This window comes from Orcinus orca, chromosome 11, assembly GCF_937001465.1.
Source record: "Orcinus orca chromosome 11, mOrcOrc1.1, whole genome shotgun sequence".
Taxonomy (NCBI): Eukaryota; Metazoa; Chordata; class Mammalia; order Artiodactyla; family Delphinidae; genus Orcinus; species Orcinus orca.
The window spans coordinates 17,232,083-17,241,998 of NC_064569.1; positions in this window are offsets into that span (position 1 = coordinate 17,232,083).

The window sequence follows — 9,916 nt, forward strand, 5'->3', positions numbered from 1 at the left end:
GGGCACGAACCCGTGTCCCCTGCATCAGCAGGCGGACTCTCAACCACTGTGCCACCAGGGAAACCCTTCTTGGCTGATTTTAATCTCTATCTTTTCCCTGTAATAAACCATAACTGTGAGAATAGCAAAAAAATAGTGAGAGGGCGATTAAGAAAAAAAATGAAAATTCATATTTGGTTTCCTTGGTAAATATTCCAGCAGAGGTCACCAGATACATTTAGAAAACCACATATTTGCTTTGCTATTTGGCAATCTTCTTGGAGGTCTTTAGGATTTCAAAGGCTTGTTTAGCCTGCACCTGCATATCCAGAAAGATTCTGTTAACATATATAGGGAGCACCTACTGTGTACTGCTATTATAGGAGCTGAAGTGATTTTCAATAATCAGTAGACAAGTTGCTGCCCTTGTGTGAACAGATAGACATTAACCATGTAAGCCAATAAACAAATTATATTATTTCCGGGGCAGCTAAGTTTCTGAAGAAGAAAAAACACAGTGGTAGAGAATGCTACTTGATAGAAATGGGTGCTTTAGCTGGGGAGGGCAAGAAAGATGACTCTGAGGAAGTATTATTTGAACTGAGACAGAAATAATGAAAAAGAGGCAACACTTGAAGATCTGGGAGAAAAGAGAGAAATGCCTTTAACTCACACAGGAACAGAAAGACCAATGTGCTTAGGGCCCAGAGCACAACTAATAAGAAGTCTGGAGGGGAGAAAGTCAGAGACAAAAGCAGAGAACAAATCATAGAAAAGCTGGTTGAGAACTTGCATTTTATCCTGGTTACATTGGAAAGTCATTGAATGGTTTTATGCAGGGTAGTAATGTGATCTTATTTATGCTCTGAAAAGATTTCTCAGTTTGCTCTATGAAAAATGGAATATTGAGAAGGGCAAGAGAGGAGGAATGGAAACTGAGGTTTTGAAGCCTGCCTATCAGTCACAAATTCTAGAATGTAAGACTTTATCCCTTCCATAGATAATCTCCGGTTTTCTTCTCAATGCTATTAGAGCAGCAATGAACATGTTATTAACATTTGATCTTTTTCTTCTTAAGGTAAAGAGAATGCCTTTCCCTATATAGTTCATTTCTATGCTCTCACTTGTCCATTGTCTGTAGTGTATTATGCATGGGTTGTTGTTGTGACTACAGAAACAGGATTAAAATGGAGAATTAAATGCAGTATGTCAGGTACTGTGATCAGAATTCTTGACTTTGTGAAGTTTACATTCTAGCAGGGAAAGTCACTATGAAACAAGTAATTGAAGGACTTTGAGAGTGATGAATTAAATACATGTAATGATAGAATTAATACAACTAGATATAGAGAATGATCTCCCAAGAAAAAGAAATAAGAGGAAATCAGAAAGGAAGAAGTAAAACTGTCACTATTTTCAGATGACATGACATTATATATAGAAAATCCTAAAAACTCCACCAAAAAACTGTTAGAACTAATAAATGAATTCAGTAAAGCTAAAGGATGAAAAAATCAATATAAAGAATAAAATACTAGGAATCAATTTAACCAAGGAGGTAAGAGACATATACACTGAAAACTGTAAGATATTAATGAAAGAAATTGAAGGAGACACAAAGAAATGGAAAGATAGTCTGTGTTCATGGATTGGAAGAATTAATATTGTTAAAATGTCCATACTATCCAAAGCAATCTACAGATTCAATGTAATCCCTATCACAACTCTAATGGCATTTTCACAGAAATAGAACAAACAATCCTAAAATTTGAATGGAACAACAAATGACCCCAAACAGCCAAAGAAATCTTGAGAAAGAGCAAAGCAGGGGACTTACACATTTTGATTTCAAACTATGTTACAAAGCTATAGTAATCAAAACGTATGGTATTGGCATAAAAACAGACACATAGATCAATGGAACAGAATAGAGAGCCCAGAAATACATGCATACTGATATGGTCAATTAATTTATGACAAAGGAGCCAAGAATATACAATGGGGATAGGACAGTCTTGTTAATGAATTGTGTTGAGAAAACTGGATGACCACATGCAAAAGAATGAAATGAAACACTCTCTCATATCATACACAAAAATTAACTCAAAATGGATTAAAGATTAAACATAAGACCTGAAACCATAAAACTCCTAGAAGAAAACATAGGAAACAAACTTCTTGACATCAGTCTTGACAACGTTTTTTTTGGATTTAACAACAAAAACAAAAGCAGCAAAAGCAAAAATAAACAAGTTGGACTACTTCAAACTAAAGAGCTCCTGCACAGAAATGGAAACCCATCAACAAAATAAAAAGGCAACCTATGAATGGGAGAAAATATTTGCAAATCATATATGTGATAATATATAAGAAACATATAACTCAATAGCAAAAAAAAACAAAACAAAACAATCTGATTTAAAAATTGGCAGAGGATTGGAATAGACATTTTTCCAAAGAAGACACACAGGTGGCCAACAGGTACATGAAAAGGTATTTAACATTACTAATCATCGGGGAAATGCAAATCAAAACCACCAAAAGATATCACATCACACCTGTTAGAATGGCTATTATCAAAAAGACAAAAAATAACCAGTGTTGGTGAGGATGTGGAGAAAAGAGAATCTTTGAACACTAAATTGATGTAGTCACTATGGAAAACAATCCAAAAAATAAAAAATAAAACTATCATATGATTCAGCAATTGCATTTCTGGGTATTTATCTGAAGAAAATAGAAATGCTAACTGGAAAAGATAACTGTACTTCCATGTTCATTGGAGCATTATTTATAATAGCCAAGTTGTGGAAACAACCTTAGTATCCACTGATGGATGAATAGATAAAGAAAATGTGGTATACATATGCCCAATGGAATATTACCCAATCATGAGAAAGAAGGGATGAGACTAAAGATGATGTGTTTACAGTTTTTGGATATGCATCATATGAACATTTAAGTTCTGAAAATTAAATTATATCTGCTAGACAAAGAGAAGCTAGAACAAGAGAGAAAAATTTAAATAGCTTGAGAGGATCCACTCAGTGAGAAGAGAGGATGCCTTAGAATGAGAAGGAAGTAGAGGACTGCATTTCCTACAATTGGTCTTTCCATAGTCTGAGTATCTCACTGTGAATGTGCATGAGGGTTGACACATACATTTTGACCAAGATTTTCCACTTATATGCTGGCTATAAAACCCAACCTCAGTTTAAAAAAAAAAAGCGACTCCGATGTAATCTATGCAAGAGATGGTGGCAATTTGCATTAGAGTGATAGCAATGGGATTAGAGAGAAGTGGGTAGTGAGATGTGTTTAAGAGTTGACAAAGAAGATGTGGTACATATATACAATGGAGTATTACTCAGCCATAAAAAAGAATGAAATAATGCCGTTTATGGCAACATGGATAAACCTGGAGATTATCATACTAAGTGAAGTAAGCCAGAGAGAGAGACAAATATCATATGATATGGCTTATATATGGAATCTAAAAACAAAAAAAAGATACAAATGAACTTATTTACAAAACAGAAAGAGACCCACAGACATAGAAAACAAATTTACCGTTACCAAAGGGGAAAGTGGGGGGAAGGATAAACTGGGAGTTTGGGATTAATATATACATACTACTATATATAAAATAGATAACCACCAAGGACCTATTGTATTGTATACTTAATATTTTGTAATAATATATAGGGGAAAAGAATCTGGGAAAGAATATATACATATATATATATAACTGAATCACTGTGTTGTATACCAGAAACTAACACAACATTGCAAATCAACTATACTTCAATAAAAATAAATAAATACAATTGGCAAAAAAAAAAGACTTCACAGGACCTGGAGTTGATTGGGAGTGAAGAACTTGAAGTTTATTGGGTGTGGAGAAGAGTAGTTTTGGTACCTAGTTTGGGCACCTAGGCAGATGGTCATGCAGTGGACTAAAATCAGAAACACTGGGTGAAAGAATAGATTTACTTGAAAGATTAGGTAATAACTTCAATTTTAGACATGGTGAGTTTGAGATACCAGCCAGATGTCCAGTAGAAGGTTAGATATTCTCCCTACTCAGAACCTCAGAGGAGAGATCTGGGACATAGCTGGTAACTGAAGCCACAGGAGTAGTAAGATCCCAGGAAGAGGGAGTGCAGGGTGCAGAAACAGAGCTCCAGAAAATTCAGCTTTTATAGCAGAAGTCACAATATGGTCACCTGAATTTTACTTGGTACACATAGTGCTTAATATTTACAAAAGGTGCAATGATTTCTCAAAAAAGGGAGATTTCATATAAAACTTTGGGTTTCTATTTTCTCCTGAAAAATCTAGATCCTATTTGCATACCTTCACAATAAGGATCAGCTGGAGCTGGAGAAATCTGTCTTCTTAACAGTCACCATAGTTACCTTAGTCTCTGCAGGGCTATTTTACTCATTTAGGTTAACTGTAAATGACTCCCTAAAAACACAGGAATCTTAAGCTTCTGATTTAATTTTTTACTGCGCACATTTGGAGTTGCTGATCGGGAAATGGCCAAAGAAAGAAGTAGTTACTCTAAAATTAACCTTGTAGTCTAAGTTGACAATTCCCACCCATGGCATTGATGATAATGAGAAAGATTTTTGACTTTGACCATTGAGATTATTTTAGTGGCAGCATAAATGGAGTCTTGTTCAGACACCCAGAACTTGTTTCTGGAATAGCGATTTTGTTTTGCTGTGCTCTCTTCCCTGGCTTTATTTTAAAAAGAGTAGCTTTAGGGCTTCCCTGGTGGCGCAGTGGTTGAGAGTCCACCTGCCGATTCAGGGGACACGTGTTCGTGCCCCGGTCCGGGAAGATCCCACATGCCGCGGAGCGGCTGGGCCCGTGAGCCATGGCCGCTGAGCCTGCGTGTCAAAGAGTACCTTTAGCCCCTGTGGATGAAGAGCTGAAAGAATAGGATTTGGGGGAAGAGAGAAGGCAGAGAGATGATCTCTCTCTGGGGAGAGAGTAAGTCACTCTGAGAAGTTCAATCAAATTTTATGATGCTTTTGTCAATGTATACCCCTCCTCCTTTTTCCCATTAAAACTTCAATAGAATCAATAGGACCACTTTTTAAAAACGTATCAGTTAAAATAATCAGAGTCCAGAGCAAAGGTGTGTGGAGTTGAGAACAAAATCTGCCAAGAGCAGAAGCCAAAGCCTGATGATGCTGTGTGTTTACCAGACTGCTGGAGAGGTAGCATAGTGAAATGGCTTCAGAAAAGGGCTTTGGAGTCAGGCTAGTCTCAGTTAGAACTGAACTACGCACTAGCCTGTGACATGGGGGTGATAGCACTGACCTCATGAGGTTGTTGCAAGGATTAGTTAAGAGAGTGAATGCACGTCCCTGGTACAGTGTCTGCCAAATCCTGCTTTGGCTCAGACTCCAGGGATTGCAATCAGGATGCATGAAGTTGACTCATGGCAGGCCAGCTCGAGCTACGAAGCCGCCTCTGCCTGGTCTCCACCCAGGAAACCATTGGCTCGTTGCCACTGAGACTCCTTTTTCTCTGAGCTCTACTTGGATGCAGGGACAGTGGTGTGGAGGTTAGAAATATCAAGTTACAGGCTTACTTTTCTGACATTCTCCACCAAAATCAGGATGTAAAATGTGGCCAAATCTTTTTACACAGGAATTTTATACTAAATATATATATATATATATATGTATATTTATATATATATGCAGACACTTATAAAATACAAATATATGACAAGGAGAACAAGTTACATATGTGATGTTAAACTAATTTTCTTCCAAAACAGTGTTATGAAAATAGTCACTGTAGTAATATTTATTTCTTTGTTGAATAAAATGACATTAGTTGGGCTTCCCTGGTGGCGCAGTGGTTGGGAGTCCACCTGCCGATGCAGGGGACACGGGTTCGTGCCCTGGTCCGGGAAGATCCCACATGCCGCGGAGTGGCTGGGCCCGTGAGCCATGGCCGCTGAGCCTGCGCGTCCGGAGCCTGTGCTCCGCAACGGGCGAGGCCACAGCAGTGAGAGGCCCGCGTACCGCAAAAAAAAAAAAAAAAAAAAAAAAAAATGACATTAGTATGGCCGTTGTACTAAAGTGATTTCTGCCACGGGGAGTGGCTGTCGGTAATTGCCTATTTTACCTTCTAAGTCAGTGCTCTGGGTAGTTAGGTGAACCAGGGAATCTGTCCTATCCAACCTTGACCATTGAGATTATTTTAGTGGCAGCATAAATGGAGTCTTGCTCAGACACCCAGAACTTGTTTTTGGAATAGCGATTTTGTTTTGCTGTGCTCTCTTCCCTGGCTTTATTTTAAAAAGAGTAGCTTTAAGGCTTCCCTGGTGGGCTTCCCATACTTCCTCTGGGGCAAATAATTACTTCTCTGGAGTCAATACAGCATACAGAAATTGGACCTGGTAAAATAAAACTCTATGAGAAATACTGCTCACCTAGTTTCCTTACTCTGGATAGCAGAAGCTTAAGTGCAATTCAGGTAGCATTCACCTGGTTGAGATATTTAATGCATATCAGTTTCTGGAGGATTTCATTATTTAGGATTTTATGAAGACATAGGGTTAGGTAAGCATGACTGAATTCACATTATGCCATTTGTAACAGGAACAATATTTAAACACTTAAGTGTAATCTATGCAGCAAAATACAAATGAAAATTCCGATGCTAACTTCTAGTTTCTTCTTTGCAAGGAGCTGCTGAAAGCTTTTAGCTCGATGTGCATGAGAGCAAAGTCTTCCTTCTCATCATTTCTGAATCTTTTTGAGATGTCCGGGGTTTCTTGAAGCTTTCCCTAATACTTCCTAGCAATCTGTCTGTTTCATGTCACTCCCTACTAGAAATCACTATCTCGTGTCAGGGTCCGTAGTAATACTTCCAAATTTTTCATTCTGCATCTAGAAATGTGCATAGTTTAAGCCCTGAGTCCTATCACTTATTTTTCTCTTAACTATATCTCAAAGGAGTCTATTTCTCTCCTCTGCCTCTGCCACCACCATGGTCCAGGTCGCCCTCAGCTGTAACCCTTTAACTGCCGTAGCCTCCTTACTCCTCCTAACTAGACTCCCCACATTTCCTTAGCTCTCCTTCCTGCCACAGACACAAATAGTCCATTTTCCATGCAGCAGTTAGAGTGAGCATTTATATATAAAACTATGACCATATTACTATCATACTTTAAATATCTGATTCCATTGCACTTGGATAAATCCACCACCACCAAAACAGTCAAAAACAAAAGCATCAATTCATTCAGATTCTGCTTGGAATTCAAGTAATTTTATATTGGGAAGGATGTATATCTTTATGATATTGTTTTCCCACCCAGAAATTAAAATATCTCTGTATATAAATGCTTTTGTTAGTAAATTTCATAATATATAAAATTATTTTATTATGATTTATCATTAGTCGTTTTGTAATTTTCTTCATGTAAGATTTTACTTCATTTTACTTTAATTTATTCAAGGTATTTTAAATCCTTTATCATTAGTGTGATATGTGAAATGAGATAGGTTTTCCATTTCAAGTTTAAATTTCTTCTAGTATAAAGGAAAGTGGTTGATGTTTACGGTTCTCTTGTATCTGCCATATTACATTGTCCATGGATATGCCTTTGACTCAGTGAGAGCCCATAGGATGCAATGAGATATTTTCTGGAGTTTCTAGGAAAGCAGTAGGTAGCTTTCTACTAGACCTGAGTATGAGAGGATGTGAGACTGGAGTTTTACCACCACACAGAACCTGAAAATCAAATAAATATACTAAGGAGAAAAAAGTTAGAGAGTTGGAGAAAATCTTGATAATTGTGGTAACATTTTTTTTGTTCCTGAATACAATCTTGCTTAATGTCATTTCCACTTCTAGGCTTTTCAGTTAGGTGCACCAATAAATCCTCCCTCCTTTTTGTTTTGTTTTAGCTAATTTGAAGGACTACTAACCAATAGATCAGCTCTATAAACTAGCTTGGTTGCATTTAGGTAAATCAGATTAGCACTTAGGTCTTAGTGGCTCTTCTGTAGAATAGCTTGAGCCAAGGTCATTTCCAATGTTAAAATTATATGAGACAAAATTAGCTTTATGGATAAACGATCTATGTCAGTCCCAAACAGTCCATGAGTGTTGTATTTTGGATACTGATCTATGGAATATCTGAATCCATGTATTAACTAGGTAGGTGTTACCGCTCATCTCCTCTATTCCTAGGGAATCTTAGCAGTTCCATTTTTCATGTTTCCCAGAGAACAAAAAGACAACTGAAGTGCCCCAACTGAATATGTGAAGACTCAGGTTTTTTTTTCTAAGGTGATTTGACAGCACATTATTTTGCGATTTATCATTCATGTCTGTCTCCTTGATTAGATGAAAACTTATTTGCTAACAGGTGTTTTGCCTTATGGTTTTCCCAATAAAGTCTTACAGAATATGTTACTAAATTGGGCTGCTGAGACACATACCCATAATAACATCAATAGGCGTTTATTTCCTCCTAATGCAAAAGCAGCTTGAACGTAGGCAGTCTGTAGCTGGTAGAGCAGCTGCATGAAAGCCAAGAGCCCAGACTTCTTCCAGCTCTTGGCTCTTCCAGAACAAGGGTTTTGCTTTTCTGCTCTTGGTCCAGGACGGATGATAAATTTGAGATTATGGTGTTCTCCTTCTTTTGGCATTAAAATATCTGTTCTTCTGGGCTTCCCTGGTGGCGAAGTGGTTGAGAGTCCGTCTGCCGATGCAGGGGACACGGGTTCGTGCCCCGGTCCGGGAAGGTCCCACATGCCGTGGAGCGGCTGGGCCCGTGAGCCATGGCCACTGAGCCTGCGCGTCCGGAGCCTGTGCTCCGCAACGGGAGAGGCCACAACAGCGAGAGGCCTGCGTACCGCAAAAAAAAAAAAAAAAAAAAAAAATCTGTTCTTCTGTATAATGGTAAGAATATATGTTCTTTTTCCCTCCATGTCTTTATTTGGCAATATTAAAAGATGGCAAGGCTATGTTGAGGCCCCCTATCTCTTTCCACACAAGGACTCATTCCCTATCCCTGACAAAGTTTAAAAAATTTTAAACTGGTCTATGAAATTCAAGCTTGGAAATCACTGGATTGTTGTAAATTCAGTATTCACAAATAAATTAGAACAATGAATTACAGACATAAATTAAAATAACCTTTCTCCTTACATCTAGCTAGATGTATGATTATCATCCCAAAAGATTGTCATATTTTTAAATTGAAGTATAGTTGATTTGCAATATTGTTAGTTTCATGTATTGGGTTGGCCAAAAACTTCGTTTGGGTTTTCCGTAAGATCTTATGGAAAAACCCGAACAAACTTTTTGGCCAACCCAATATATAGCACCAGTGATTCAGATATATATTCTTCTTCAGATTCTTTCCCTTATAGGATATTACAAAATATTGAGTATAGTTCTCTGTGCTGTGCAGTAGGTAAGATTGAGTCATTTTGGAAATGTGACCTGAGAAACATATTTATGACCTCTGGTTTAGTCTGCCTTTCTGTAATACAATAATAATAATATCCTCATAGTATGCTGGAGCATTAAATGAGAGAATGATTTTGATATTATTTTATAAATGCTAAAGATACAGAAATGTAACGACAATTAATATTTACAGCAATAGCAGCACACTGTGCTTCAGAGCACTGGTTAAGGAGCTACAATGCTTGGGTTGAACCCCAGATCTGCTACTTAGTAGCTGTGTGACCTCTGTGTGTTTCAGTTTCATCTGTAAAGTGAGGATTCAAATACTTTAGAGCAGTGATTCTCAACCAGGGGTGATATTGCTCCCCAGGACGCATTTTGGGGTTGACACAACTGGGGAGAGGGGTGTGACAGGCATCTAGTGGGTAGATGTTAGGGATGCTACCAAACATCCCATGATGCACCATGCAGTCCCCACAGT